Source organism: Mobula birostris, chromosome 5 (assembly GCF_030028105.1).
Source record: "Mobula birostris isolate sMobBir1 chromosome 5, sMobBir1.hap1, whole genome shotgun sequence".
NCBI classification, from domain to species: Eukaryota; Metazoa; Chordata; class Chondrichthyes; order Myliobatiformes; family Myliobatidae; genus Mobula; species Mobula birostris.
In genome coordinates, this window is record NC_092374.1 from 57,017,706 (window position 1) to 57,032,779 (window position 15,074).

A 15,074-nucleotide genomic window follows, 5' to 3' on the forward strand; every position below is an offset into this window, starting at 1 on the left:
TATGAGCTCTGTTTCCACCATTACCCTTGACAGCCCATTCCAGGAATCTATTAGTCTCTGTGTAAAAGACTTACTCCATGGATTTTGTTGAAACTTTCCTCCTCCCACCTTAAGAGTGTATTGTATTTTACACTGTTCCGCGGCAGAATACTAACGTGGTGATGAAAATTTCCAAGAAGTAAGCATGGGGCGGCGGGTGTGGTGGGTGGTGGTTGATGTGTGTTTCTTTCAGTCAGCCCTTGGGGTGTCAAAATTCATGTATTTTCCTTTTTTTCTGTTGGCCACTCTTTTCAAATCAGGATTACTACCATCATCTTTAAAGACATGCAAATCAAGCTGGCAATGTATCCGGACTTCTAAAGCTACTCTTTCACTGATTTGGTATATGCATCAGGCTCATCTCACTCCACAACCTATCTATCCCCAGCCCAAAATCTAGCTGTTCCCTACCTTGCCCACCAATGTCTTGATAATTGATACAGTCCATCCAGGAGTTGTCCCAGGAAAACCAAACTGCAAAGTAAATCTTACTATCAGAGCACATACATGTCACCACATACAACCCTGAGATTCATTTTTCTGCGGGCATACTCAGCAAATCTATAGAATAGTAACCATAACAGGATCAATGAAAGATCAACCAGAAGACAACAAACTGTACAGATGCAAATATAAATAAACAGCAATTAATAATGAGAACATGAGATAACAAGATAGAGTCCTTAAAGTGAGAAAATTGGTTGTGGGAATATCTCAATGGATGGGCAAGTGAGTGTATGATCCCCTTTCTGTCCTGGACTTTGCAAATTTACTGGAGCTCTGTTCGATGTTTAATTTGTTAAACCAGTAGTGCGCCCTGTGTTTTCTTAGTACTGTGTTAACCTTGTGTCAATTTATTTGTTATCTGTTTGGCAGTATACCAAAACAGAACCTGTCCACTCTTTGCACTAAGACTGGTGAAACTAGATCCTGGTGTGGTTTGATAGCGAGAGAGGGAAATACCATGTAGAGCAAATGAGACAAACAGAAGTTATGGAACTTCAGAGAAGACACAGGAGGCAACAGATGCTGAAATCCGAAGCAACAACCAATCTGCTGGAGGAATTCTGCAAGTTGAGCAGCAGCGTGAGTTCTGATGCACGGGTTCAACCTGAAACCCCAATCATTCCTTTCTTCCCACAGAACCTGTTGATTTATGTCAGCAGATTGATTATGGAGCTTCAGAGTTTTCAGTAACACGAAGCAACAGAACCTGGTGTCTAACAAAGCAAAATGATTTATTCTGGTTGAGCATGAGGTGGTAAGGTTTTAATAATTTAAATTTCATTTGATTTGAAAAATAACAAATGTGTTAAAATCAATAGGATGTTGTTTTGATAAAAGCTGGGAGTGACATTGCATCTGCAGAACAAGGTTAGAAATGTTTTCAAGCAAATACATAAATCCTCAAGCAAAAATTCTCTGAATTTTAAATAAGGAAACATTACATTCCTGCTGCTGTTTTGCAGCAACCTGAAGAAAATCAGGTTGTTCTGTAACTTGTGACTTCAAAAAAAAGACTAAATATTGGAGGGGAAATATGACACTGCATCAGGTAGTGCCGCTGCCTTAGAGCTCCAGGGACCCAGGTTTAACCTTGATACTCCATGTCAGTTAGAACTTGCTTCGGCACCATCTGCTGACAGCATCGCAGGAGAGTGAGAAATAGCCACACACAGACACCTTCTCTGGCAGCAGTGAGTGAGAGGCTGGTAGATGGCACTGAACACTTGCTCACCTTCCGCATTCGCCTCAATGAGTTCAATCTTCCTCAGTGCTTTAATCAGTGAGATCAGCGAGAGATGGAGTTGATCATAGGCTCAACGCCACTCCATCTCCTGGCTTCCTGTCCTCCATGCCACACACTTTGGTCACAGCCTCGTGAAACACTCCCGGAGACAGCAAAGCGACAGATCACCGGATTGACCCAAAATCACACTGCCAGGATATAGATTACAGGCTCTAGCAGTAGCAGAACTGTATCTGAAATAAAACGAAGTGAAAAGAATTGCTTCGTGACCCATCTTGAGGATGTCGCCTTTGGTAGTGTTGTTTGCTGGCACCATCTTCTTCACCTGTTTTACAAGAAATAGGTTTCATGCGATTGGCCATCAGAAGTGATTTAGATTGTCAATCTGGCCCTCCGCTGAGTGTGCTGAAATCATAGTTAGGATTCCAATACCCAACTTTTAAGATTAGAATGATTGTCATCTTCCAATCTTTAAAGCAATGGAAAGTATAATGAAATAAACTAACTTAGACGAGAATTGTTGCTTCTTACACCAATTTTTTGGGCACTACAGATTCCATTAGAGCTCTGACAAGGCCCATTGCACTGGGCACTGCATTGGCAAGAGATTAAAAATTACAATGTCAGTCAACCTGCAGCGGCTGCCTTGCTGCCAGTGCTGTTATTTCACAGCTCAATGCCTTTCATTAACCTTGCACAACGCAACACAAATTCAGCAGCTGGGTGGACGTTCCCCCCCCCCCAATGTAACTCTGCTTAAAGGGATCACTGGCTTATGGTCTGGTTGCTGGTTGATTTCTACTGGGTGCTGCTAACATTATACAGTTGTTTGGTGTTATCTAGACGTGACGCATGCTGAGGAACATTGTTCACGTAAATGAAGAGGAGAACAGACTCCTGGAGGAGGGATGCAATATAGTGCATGGACTATTTTATTTCTTTGCTGGTACTTCCCGACATAGTAACTAGAAGGGATTGAGCTGTTGTGTCATGGAACCTGAAAAATGATGCTGCGGGCATTCTGGCACCAGTCATAATTCTGTCATTCTACAGCAATCTGCTCTTCCATCAGGGCATTGGTGTCAGCATAGCAATGAAGTGCAGGGTAATTGGGGAACTAGAGGCATTCACTGCCCATGTGGCTGATGAGCCAAGCATGCGGGGACAGAATGCATATAACAAAGAATGTGCTGACATACAAATTGTGATGGATGGAGACATCGATATGGTCAACAACAATTCTATTGCCTGGATCACTCTGAATGGGGATACAGTACTTGGCAAAACAGTTACCATTCACAATGGCCTGGTGCACTCTGCACAACTTTGCCTCAATGGAAAAATATGTATGAGAAACAGCTGAGAAAGAGGAAGAAGGGAGGAGGCACTGCCAACTTATTTGTGATTGCTGTTTCTAACTACTATTCCAGTCAGTGCACCCATGTATAATGTGTTTTACTCTGGATTTCCAGCATCTGGTGTCATGGTCCGGTCCATGAAGTCCGCATTCCGATTCACGGTCCGGTCCAGCGATCCGTATTCTAGGTTTTCCGATTTTCCCTTGTCCTGTTGTGTGCCTTAATTGAGGCACATGATTCTGATTTTGGGCTGGCTACATAAATAGCCCCTGGGTTCAGTTTCATTTGCTGGACTGTTCCCTCCATTTCCCCTTCCTTCTGAAGCCTTGCCTGCTACCTTTGCCTGTGTCCTTGCCTGTAACGCCATCAGGTTCAACCGCCAGGGCAAGATCGGGGCCTTGCTGTGTCTAGACAAGGAACTGTCTTTCATTGTTTGAAATTGTCTCTTTGTGTCCTCGTCTTCGCTAGGTAGGTCCGGCTGTTTGCCGCTACCTTGAGTTGGGAACTGTCTCTGTGTCCACGCCTTCACTAGGTAGGTCCAGCCGTTTGCCGCTACCTTGTGTTGGGAACCATCTCTTTGTGCTGTCACCTCTGCTGGGTAGGTCCGGCTGTTTGCCGCTACCTTGAGTGGAGATCTGTTTCTCAGTGTGCTGTGTATGAGTCCCAGCCCTACATCCTGCTCCCTAGGAGGGATCCTGACACTGTGTAGATCCCTGGCCCCAAGTCCTGTTCCCAAGGAGGGGTCCCGGCTCTGTGTTCCATGTTCCTGTTCTCCCTCGACCAAGGCTCTGCGTTCCTGTCTCCCAAGTCCAAGTCAAGGCTTCGTGTTCTCATCCTGTCCATGTGCCTCACCCAGTCCAAGAGTGCCTCACCCAGCCCTGTGCTAGAGTTCCGTCATCCTGTCCAGGAGTCTCATGTCTTGTCCTAGCCTAAACCCGGATTCTGGTTCCGAGTCAAGACCTAGGTTCCGGGTCCTTGTCAAGCTCTAGTTCCGGATTCCCGTGTCCCTAGTCCAGGCTTCTTGTTCCTAATTCCTTGTCCGGGTTCCATGTTTCTTGACTAGTCCTAGCCCAGGCCCTGTATCCTAGTCTCGTCCAGGGCCTGTGTCTTGTACAGCGTTGTTTTTTTCCCTCCTTCCCTTGCCTTCTTGACACACCTGGTCCTGTTCCTAGTACTTCAGTGTCTGTGTCTTGCATTTGGGTCCGCTCCCAGTGCCCCCATATGACATCTGCAGAATCTCTTGTGTTTACCTGTTTCACTGTCAGATCATTACCTCTTTGCCTTTCCTAGGGGCTCCTTCAACAAAAATTATCCATCAAATCAAATTAAATCAAGTTTAATTATAATTCAAATCATACATAGATACAGCTGAACGAGACAGCATTCCTCTGAGGCCAAGGTGCAAAGCATACAAAACAGCAAGAAAACGTTCAAAAATAGTGAGTAACACAATTCAAAATTTTGAGCAAGGAAGCATATTTACTCAAAAAAAACATATAATATCCAAGACGCTGAGCAACAATGTACAGCATTTAATGGTAGAGTCTCCCTGCAGTGTACAGACGTATGCAATCCAGCCTGCCATTCCACCGCTCGAACATGGGAGGGTAGCACCTATGGGTGAGGCCAGGCTCCTGCCAAGCTCAACCATGCTGGGGTGCTTCTGCGTCTCTCACCTGGTCTGCAGTAGCAGGCAAGCCCGAGGCTTGATGCCTAATTCTCACTACAACTGAGGCTACATCGCTCTCATGTTGACTGTCCCTCCACCAGATAAGGGTAACAGGCCTGCAGCAGCTTAGATTATCACTGTCCAATAGAATCTTGCGATTACAAGTGAAATATCCAAAACAATCTCCCTTGGTTATACTGCACCAACTCCGATGCCTCCGAGTAGCGGGCAGCAACACGGTCTGCAGCCAGGTCATCCCCTCCGAACCCAAACCAGCAATAACTAGTAATAAATAATGAGAACATGAGATAATAAGATAAGGAATCTTTAAAGTGAGATCATTGTTTGTTGGAATGTCTCAATGGATGGGCAAGTAAATGAAGTTATCCCCATTTGTTCAAGAGCCTGATGGCTGAGGGATAGTAAATGTTCTTGAAGCTGAGTCCTGAGGCTCTTGTAACTTCTACCTGATGGCCACAGTGAGAAAAGAACGTGACCTGGGTGGCAGCAATCTCTGATGATGCATGCTGTTTCACATAGATGTGCTCAATGTTTGGGAGGGCTTTACTCATGATGTACTGGGCCGAATCCACTACCCTTTGTTGGATTTTACGTTTAACGGCATTGGTGTTTCCATGATTGCTGATAATTTTGGGATAATCTGTTTTTGGGTTTTGGTTGGGGTGTAAATATTGGCCAGGACATGGGGAAGCACACACAGCTCCTCTTTGATCAAGTCCCATGGGGTCATACATAAGCCTGAGAGAGCAAACAAAGCTATGACTTAATATCTCATTGTTAAAGGTCAACCTACATTTTGGCAAGGCTTCTGAAACTCAGTACTTTCATAATGTTAGCTTGTGCTGCTAATTCCACCTTCAGCTTTAAGACCAAACATTCTTTGTCAAATTAAGACAAAATATCGAACATTGTTCTTTCTCAGCTGTTAATCCTCCCACACTCTCTGGATTTTGACAGCTATGGACTCCTTAGTGTTTGACATATTAATGCTGGTCTTCTCTTTTGATGAAAATGTAGAATTTTCAAAGTTTTACTCATACATAAATTATATAAATGAAGGGGCCAAAATTATCCCACCAAATTTAATAGTGCAATAAAATTTGATCACTTTATGTTATGATAAAATTCAACGGACATCTTACTGACCAGTCAACCACTTGCGTCTGACCCGTTGCTATAACTAGCAGTGAATACTTCATAAAAGGCAAGTATGCACTATTAAAGGGATGTTTCATTAAAGGAGGGAAATAATCTGACCTGAATAAACAGTTCAAGGCTGTTTCTCTCAGCACTACATCATCGTAATATTAAATCAGCCTCCATGGGAAATAAGTCAATGTTTCCCTCTTGTTATGAAAAGGCAGAAATTATTCTAGAGTTGATCACAAGCACCGTAGATAGATAGATAGATAGATTGATACTTTATGGACCCCAAAGGAAATTACAGTGTCACAGTAGCATTACAAGTGCACAGATATACAAATATTAGAAGAAAAATAGAAAGAATAAAAAGTAAGTTACCTCAAACAGTCTAACAGGAGGGTGTCATCACTTCCCTGGCTATAGATTGACTCATTATAGAGCTTAATAGCCGAGGGTAAGAAATATCTCATACAGCGCTCTTTGGAGCGGCACAGTTGTCTTAAGGCCAATTTATACTTCTGCGTCAAATCTACGCCATAGGTACAGCGTAGCCACGTACCCTACGCTGTAGGCTGATGCGCACCTCCCCAAAAATGTAACTACGCATTGTGGCGACGTAGACTGCAGCAACTGTGATTGGTCCGCTTGGTAGCATCGTATTTCCTCCTACACTGCAATAGCTTCCCATTGGGTGACTGAAGGGCAGGGAAGGAACTCTGGCTGCAATGCTTTCCATAAAGCTTTACAGACCTCCGAAATCATGGAGGACCCTGTGCTTGACGCCAGTTTGTAAGCTAGCTGCTACAGCCTGTTGACTTCCACCTGAAGCTAAAACTCGAATGGTGATTGCCAGTCTCTGAGTATACTGTGTGTACATTGATGCGAAATAAATGGTTGGAGACGATGAACCAAATCGTCAAATCTACCTGCCGACATCTGAAAATATTTGAAATGCATTTCCTCGTCCATGTCTCTCAGTAGCTGGACAAGCACAGAAAATTCATCCTCCATCAGTTTCAGTCGCCATCGTTTGAAGTTTGAGTTTGAAGAAACTCAACACAGTGGCATAGAAACCGCACCGCCAACTAGCATTTTGGCGGTGAATTGCAGAGCAACGCAGACATACCAACGGCCAAGTATAAATGCTCACAACGGTGTATGTCACTTGCGTAGGCTATGGCATAGGCTACTACTCAGAAGTGTAATTCAGTCTTTAGTCTATCACTAAAAGTGCTCCTCTGTTCAGTCAAGGTGGCATGCAGAGGGTGAGAAACATTGTCCAGAATTGCCAGGATTTTCTGTGGGGTCCTTTGTTCTACCACAGCCTCCAGTGTGTTTAGTTTGACTCGTATAACAGAGCCAGCCTTTCTAATTCTTAACAGTTTATTGAGCCTGTTGGCATCACCCTTGTTGATGCCATTGCTCAAGTACCCCACCGCATAGAAGATTGCACTAGCAACAACAGGCTGGTAGAAGGTGTGAAGGAGAGGCCTGCATATTCCAAATGACTTCAGTCTCCTCACAAAGTAGAGATGACTCTGCCCCTTCTTGTACACAGTCTTTGTGTTTGTGCTTGTTCAAATATTAGAAGACAATATTCAATGTTCTAATCCACAGTCTTGTTTTCAAAACCAACAATGAAGCTGAAATGGAAAGATATAGATCATGTGCAACCAGAAGGGAGTAGTTAAACTATTTGTCATTATCTTAATTAAACTGGAAAACATAGGCCAAAAGGCCTGTTCCTAGCCTAATCTATACTATGTTCTGTAATGTATGTGAGTACAAGTGCTCTCGGAGTTTTGCTGATCTCACTATCATTACTTTTTAAGATGAACCTTGGATCTATAGTGGATCCTAGTTAATCAGGACCAGTACATTTTGGCCCAATTAAGCAGCTGTCCCATTTAGCTAAAGTTTTATGTTAAAAGTTAAAAGATATAAAAAAAGACAAACTGCCATTTAACTGAGTAACAAATTATGTACTTGAATGAAATACAGAACAAATAAAAACACTACCTCTAAAGTACTATAAAACTGTGTATTAATTTCTTGTAGTTATCGATGGAGGAATTCATCTGCTGTGTCCTTTTGACTATAAATGAACAAAATCAACATAGGCATCAAGTGCAGATAATGGATTGACTTCACGCAACCTGATGATTGTGTCCTCCGAATTTTCAATTTCAATGTAACATTCAAGATAATCGTTGATGCCTTCAGATTCTTCATAATTCCTAACATGGTGAAGGAGTGAAATCATTTCATTTTCACTCACAGCCGCTTCTAGCATCTCCAAACCTGAATGCTTGGAACCGTACTGAGCAAAATAATTCTAAATTGTCTTACTGCTTATTACTTACCAACTGTCAGTGACGAAGATCACTGTTTTGTGACCACAGAAGCTATTTAGAAACTGTTCACTCTAAGCTTAATGTAGCATCTAATGGTCACGCAAGAGCATGCAAATGACAACAGTCTTCTGTCCCAATTAAGCAGTGTAGTTGTCCCAAGCAAGTGAAAGGAATCCCAGCTATTTTCTCAATTAGTGTTTGTTATTTAAGTGTTGTCCCAAATAAACACCTGTCTTAATTAACTGAAGGCCCAATTAACCGGAATCCACTGTATCTCTTTAATTGTTGATCTTAGTCCCCTCCCACCTGTCTCCCTGTCTCCCATTCTCAGTTTCTCCCTTAAGCCTGCATCTGTTCTTGAGATAAGGCTTTCATTCTAGTATTTCTGAAAAGTCTTCCTGCATTTATACTCAGCACTGACAGTGAGAAGCACTCTTGGATACATTTCTCTGTGTAGCTTCCATGTGATCTTAGCCCTGACCAGACATTGCTGTGTGCAAGAAAGCTCCGGGATTAAGTCCCATCACCAAGATTTCCATACAAATTCAGACTAACACTCCTGTGCAGTACTGAAGCTGTCTGACAATGCTAGAGGTGCAGTCTCTCCGTTCAGACATTAAACTGTGGCCCTGCTTACCCTCCAGAGTGGGTATAAAGGATTCTGAGGCAATATGTTGAAGAAGGATGGGCAAGATTGGGCTAATATTTATCTGTTAATCTCAGTGCGAATTGAATATGTAGACACTATCACTTTGCTGCTTTGGGAGCTTGTTGTACATTGATTGGCTGCTGTGCCTCCAGTCTAATAACTGTGACTGCAAAATGTCCTGTGATGAGCATAGACATTGAAAAATGCAGGTATTTCTTTTTCTCTTTTATTTCAAGCTACGTTTAATAACTCTATGTGAAACCTGCCAAATAATGAATATATACAGAGGGTTTAAAACACAGGAGCACGTGTTTATGGTGAGAAGGAAGATGGAGGAGAGGATCTGAGCGATAAGTTCTTTTACATAGGCAGTCAGACCTTAATATCAGGCTCCACTGGGAATCCTGCATCTGAACAGACAGATTCAGTCCTGACTTAGCATAGTTCAAAACTGTCAAAATCAGAAGAGAAATAATTATAGTTGGCAAATACCCATCAGCGGCTGGACCAACAGTCAAAGACTGTCAGATGTGCTTTGTGCGGCATTCTCTCAGAGCTGCCTAATGCCCTGTTGCCATCCTGGCCATGCCTTTGGACACCAGGGTTGCAACCTAGACCATACCATTCGATCCCAGGGTGCAGAGATTCAATGGATTGGTGCTCATTACCCAGCCAGCGAGCATAGTTGAATCTCCAACAGCGGCTCCAAGCCTGCACACCAGGTTGGAGCGACATCCTGCCTACCCCGAACATTTACAATTCATTGCAACGCACATAAAATGCTGGAGGAACTCAGCAGGTCAGGCAGCATCTATGGAAATGAATAAACAGTCGATGTTTTATGTGTGTTGATTTTGATTTCCAGCACCTGCAGAACTTCTCGTGTTTATGACTTACAAGTCATTACATTTTCGTTGTAGGTCTATAAATATCATGGATTTCATTATATGGAAATGCCTCTTCAATTAGGTTTGACTTTTCCACACTGAAAGTATAGAACAAAGAGTGTGGGGATCCATCTACTTCCCACCACAACTCATAAGAGGTTGCTAGAAGTCTCCTCAGAAAGAATTACTGGACTCTTGAAAATGGAGTTCAATCCCTGACAGCCGGTCTGTGTGGGATTGCAGAGGTGACCAATGCATTCACGAGGACAATGTGCCTTGAACCCAGGCCTTGTCAGCTTTCTAAAGGGGCTATGAAAGACCCTGTTGTCACCATCCAGAAGAAATAATAATAATTATCATTACTCTTATTGACCCAGCAAAATATCACCAACCCTATTGCAGAACTACCAACAAACACAGAGATAATGAACTTTTGGTCTAATTTCTGGTCAACCAGGGTGACGCCCAACCAAGAAGCCAGCTGTATTAGTGAGGAAAAAGAATGCACACAGATTGAAGACATGGATATATTAAAAGCGGTTATAAAAATACTCACACCTGGAAAGTACCAGCAGTGATAATATTCATAATCATTGGTATAAAAATTTACTTGACTTCATCCATACTTATTAATATATATTAAAAATTTTCTTAAAAATCCTGAAAAAGTGTCTGAGTTTTTGACAGAAGGTAAAACGTATCTCTTATCCAAAGGAGAAATCACAAATGACCCATCAAAATATCGTCCTATTACTTGCTTACAAACTATATATAAAATTGTAACATCATGGATCTCACAACTAATCACCACTCGCTTAGATAACCACAATATACTTACAGAAGAGCAGAAAGGATGCCGCAAGGGAATGGAAGGATGGAAGGAATAACTGATAATAGATTCTGTAATTCTAAATCAAACCGGCAGGAAAGCAGAAATTTTTCAGGTTGTTATATTGACTATTAAAAAACATTTGATTCTGTCCCACACACGGTTAATAGAAGCTCTTAATATGTATAAACTACATCCAATACTTGTGAAATTCCTACAACATTGGCATACTAGAATCACCCTATCAATGAAAACCAAAAAAAGAACAAACATTGTAATCAAAATAAACCACGGCCTTTTCCAGGGCAAATCTCTAAGCCCACCATGGTTTTGTCTAGCTTTAAACCTGCTCTCTAATTAAATGAATTGGGCAAAAATAGGGTATCAAATCAGAGACAACCAAACAAATTATACCTTAATGCACAATCTATACATTGATGATTTGAAAAGATATGCTTCTTCATCAGTAAAGCTAAAGTAATTGATTCAAACAGTAGAAATATTTTCTAAAGATATAAACATGATCTTGGGACTAGGTAAGTGCAGAACATTATATAAAAAAACAGATAAGTATCTGGGAAATCAACAAGCAAAAAACGAGATCATATTTCGATAACAGGTTAAGTTTTGATGAAACTTACTTCAAGGATGACTTCCAAACAGAGCTCAATAGTAAAAATATAACAAAGGCAATAAACATTTTTGATGTGTCCATCCTAACATATTGGGTCAAAACCAATCTGGAAAATTTACCAAGAAAAATAAGAACTGAAATGACAAATTTTAGAAAACACTATGAACACTCAAATACACTTAGATTAACTCTACCTAGGGCAGAAGGAAGAAGAGGAATAACAGACATTAAAAAATTGTACAATGGTTAGATAAAACTTCTAAGGATGTATTTTCATCAATATAAACAGGATTCAGCGCTCCATGTTAGCATATGCAATTTGATAAGAAGTACACACCACTACACCTAAATGAAAACACAACCCATAAAAATGAGCTATTTATCACTATAAAAGAAAAGGTTAACCGATTGAGGAGCATTACCCTCTATGGAAGGCATCTCCACGATCTGAGCAGACTAGACATTGACAAGAAAGTGTCAAATGCCTGGCTCAGAGTTGGAGAACTCTTCCCAGAAAGAGAAGGTTTTTTTTGTGGCAGTACAGGACCAGGTGGTTAACACAAAAATGATCAAAATACACAAAAAAGACCAACAAATTTAACATAATATATCCAGAAAATGCCAAGAGAATCCAGAAACAATCCAACACATCACGGAACCCTGCAGCAAATTAACTCAATCTGATTACTTACACTGGTACAATCAAGAGGCAAACATCATTCACCAAAATTTTGCTTTAAAAGACAAACTCATAAAAGACACCATACCTTACTATAAATGGAAGCCTGATCTAGTTTTAGATTCAGAGTCCTACAAATTACAGTATGACCGAACCATTATTACAGAAAATCCATCCAGATATATTACAGGATAAACAAGCAAGAATAACTTACTTAATAGATATAGTCATTTCAAACAGGCACACATACCATACTGAAATCTATAAGTGTAAAACATCAGAAATATGCTGAATTCAAAGAGGAAATTGAAAGACTATGGAACATGAATAGGGTATACATTGTCCCAGTAGTAATATCTACAGCTGGTATCATCCCAAAGGCACTGCCCAATAGCATTAAACAATTGGGCCTGCACAGCAATATTTATGTAAATATACATAAATACACAGTATTAAACACTACCAGAATAATCTGAGAGTTCCTAGCAAATGAGAAATGAGTGTGCCTGGCTTTGCCCGTAGTTCAGGTTTTACCAGCTGGAGCTGAGAAAATACAATAATAATAAAAGTAATGACTTATTTATTAGTACACTTTTCATAGAGATAATCTCGTTCAAAGTGCTTTACAAAGGAATAAAGTGCAAACATGAAAATAAAATGAAAAATAAAAATAAACATTGGACATAAAGATATTAGTTAAAAGCAAGGTTAAATAAATAGGTTTTGAATTGGTGTTTTAAGTGGCAACCGAGTCTGCATCCCTTATAGTTTTAGGCATTAAGTTCCACTATTTAGGAGCATAGTTCAAAAAGTTGACCTACAATTATCTTGTGCGGGAAATTGTTTAAATTTAAGGGTCTGGCAGAAGAAGACCTGAGAGCTTGAGCAGAATTATAAAACATAAATGATTCTGTGATGTACCATTAGCCCTTTAAAAATAATTAAGATAACTTTAACATCAATTCTCAAAGATACAGGAAGCCAACACAGAGTAGCTAGTATGGAAGTGATATAGATGTTCCCTCATCCTGATTTTAGTTAAAAGACTAGCGTCAGCCTTCTGAATGAGTTGAAGTTTGCCAACAGATTGCTTTGGAAAGCCAGTAAAAAGTGCATTGCAGTAATCTAGTCTATTCTATATAAAGATGTGAATTAGCTTTTCAGCATCATTGTTTGACAGAAATGGAGGTAGCTGTGCAATATTTGTTAATTCCAGAGGCACCGCTCTGGTCACTTTCTTTATGTGGGATTTAAAAGTCAATCCTGAATCAAGGATAACACCCAGCTGTAGTATTAACCAATGTTAAATGTTGCTGTACATTACTGGGAAACATTTGCTGCATAACTGCTCCTTCTCTACATTGCAACCTCACTTTCAAAGTATTTCTCTACCTTAACAGTAATTTGAGGTTTCCTGAGCTCGCGAAAGTTTCTACAGAAACACAAGGTCCTCCTTTCCTTTCTCTGAACTTGAGTGTAAACACTCTGTATTACATTGGCAGAGCCAATAATAAGATGCCAAAACATCTTCCACTTGTAAGTGTCCTGAAACCTGCCAACCCTATTTCTGCGCACACTCATTCTTTGTACAGTTTGGAAGGAATCAGGGAATCAGGAAACACTTTCAACTTCTCAAATGTTCCCGATTTGATCACCTGCTGATTGTCTGAGAGCAAAAGGAATGCGTTGGCCTACCTCTTGTGATGTATTGGATATACTTACAAATGTACTAGCAGATCACAGAGTCCATGCCAACCATTGTGTTTACACTAACCCTGCTCTAACCCATGTTATTATACACACATCCCATGAACTCCTCCCAGATGCAACCAGCCAGCATGTTTTCGGAATGTGGGTAGAAACCGGAGTACCGGCAGATGACCAAGGGGAATTTATGCAAGTTCCATATGGACACCTTGGGAGGCCAGGATTGAATGCAGGTCACTGAAGCTATGTGGCAGCAGTTCTATCAGCTTACAATGCTGGTAGGTTCAATATTCAAGATTTAAAGTACATTTATTATCAAAGAATGTCTGCAGTATAGAACCCTGAAATTCATCTTTTCCACAGACAGTCACAAGACAAAGAAGAACCATGGAGCCAAACCATTCGAAGAAAAACATTACACATCAAAACCCACTCCCCCCCCGTGCAAAAAAAATCACGCAAACGGCAACAAAAAATAATGAGTGAAAACACAGAATATAAAAGACAAATTGAAAAGGCATATTTCAGTACAGTTCAGCTCAGTGTTCATTATCAGCAGGCTGCCCCAATTCAAACATCACGCGAAAGTAGTAACAAAAAAGAGTGAACAGAACTAGAACTAGAAACTAGAACACATCATAAACCTGAATCAGAGTCTAAATCTATAATCTGTGTTGATTAAACCTTGCTCCAGCACCATCCGCCAACAGCAGGGAGGGAGAGAGAGAGATCACTCGAACAAAAGGGCTTTCCCTCAGGACAGCAAGCAAGAGACTTCCATACACAGACACCTTCTCCGGCAGCAACGAGCGACAGGCTGCTAGACAGTACTGAACACTCAAATTTAAACTTGTTGCATACCTGAGACATATTCTGAGGTATGATGGTTTTGGCATTTGTTATTTACCCCTCATCATTAAGTCAGAATGTCTGGTCATTCACTACGTTGCTGCTTATGGGATCTTACCGTGCAGAAATATACTGCTATGCTCCTTCGTTTGCAACAGCATTTCAAACACGTCGACTTTGAAACTCCCGAGGTGATGAAACCACCCACAGAGATACAAATTCCTGTGTGTATCATACTTATCTCAAAAGCAAAAAGCTCATGTTTAGCATCATATAGCGACTCGAGGCACTTCACAGGAACCCTACCCGACAAACGCTGAACCACGTAAGCAGGGTGGCCTAGAAACTTAGTCAAGGCCTTAAACAGGAGAAGATGGCAAAGGTGGTGGGAAGCAGTCAAGCTGATCCAATGTGATTTAAAACATTGTCCACGGCTGCAGGCTGGCTGCTTAGCCCATGGAATTGAGTTACTTAAATAATTTTGCCGCACTTGTACGAAGTGCTTC

The 15,074-nt window shown here is 41.1% G+C and overlaps 1 long non-coding RNA gene across 1 annotated transcript in view; it reads right to left on the reverse strand.

Moving 5' to 3' along the window:
- LOC140197251 (uncharacterized) overlaps positions 1 to 14,729 on the reverse strand; it is a 100,689-nt gene extending 85,960 nt beyond the window's left edge. Inside the window, exon 1 of the long non-coding RNA XR_011885894.1 lies at positions 14,687 to 14,729. This is a non-coding gene — a long non-coding RNA (uncharacterized lncRNA). The remainder of the gene's footprint in view (positions 1 to 14,686) is intronic.
- Positions 14,730 to 15,074: the final 345 nt, after the last annotated feature.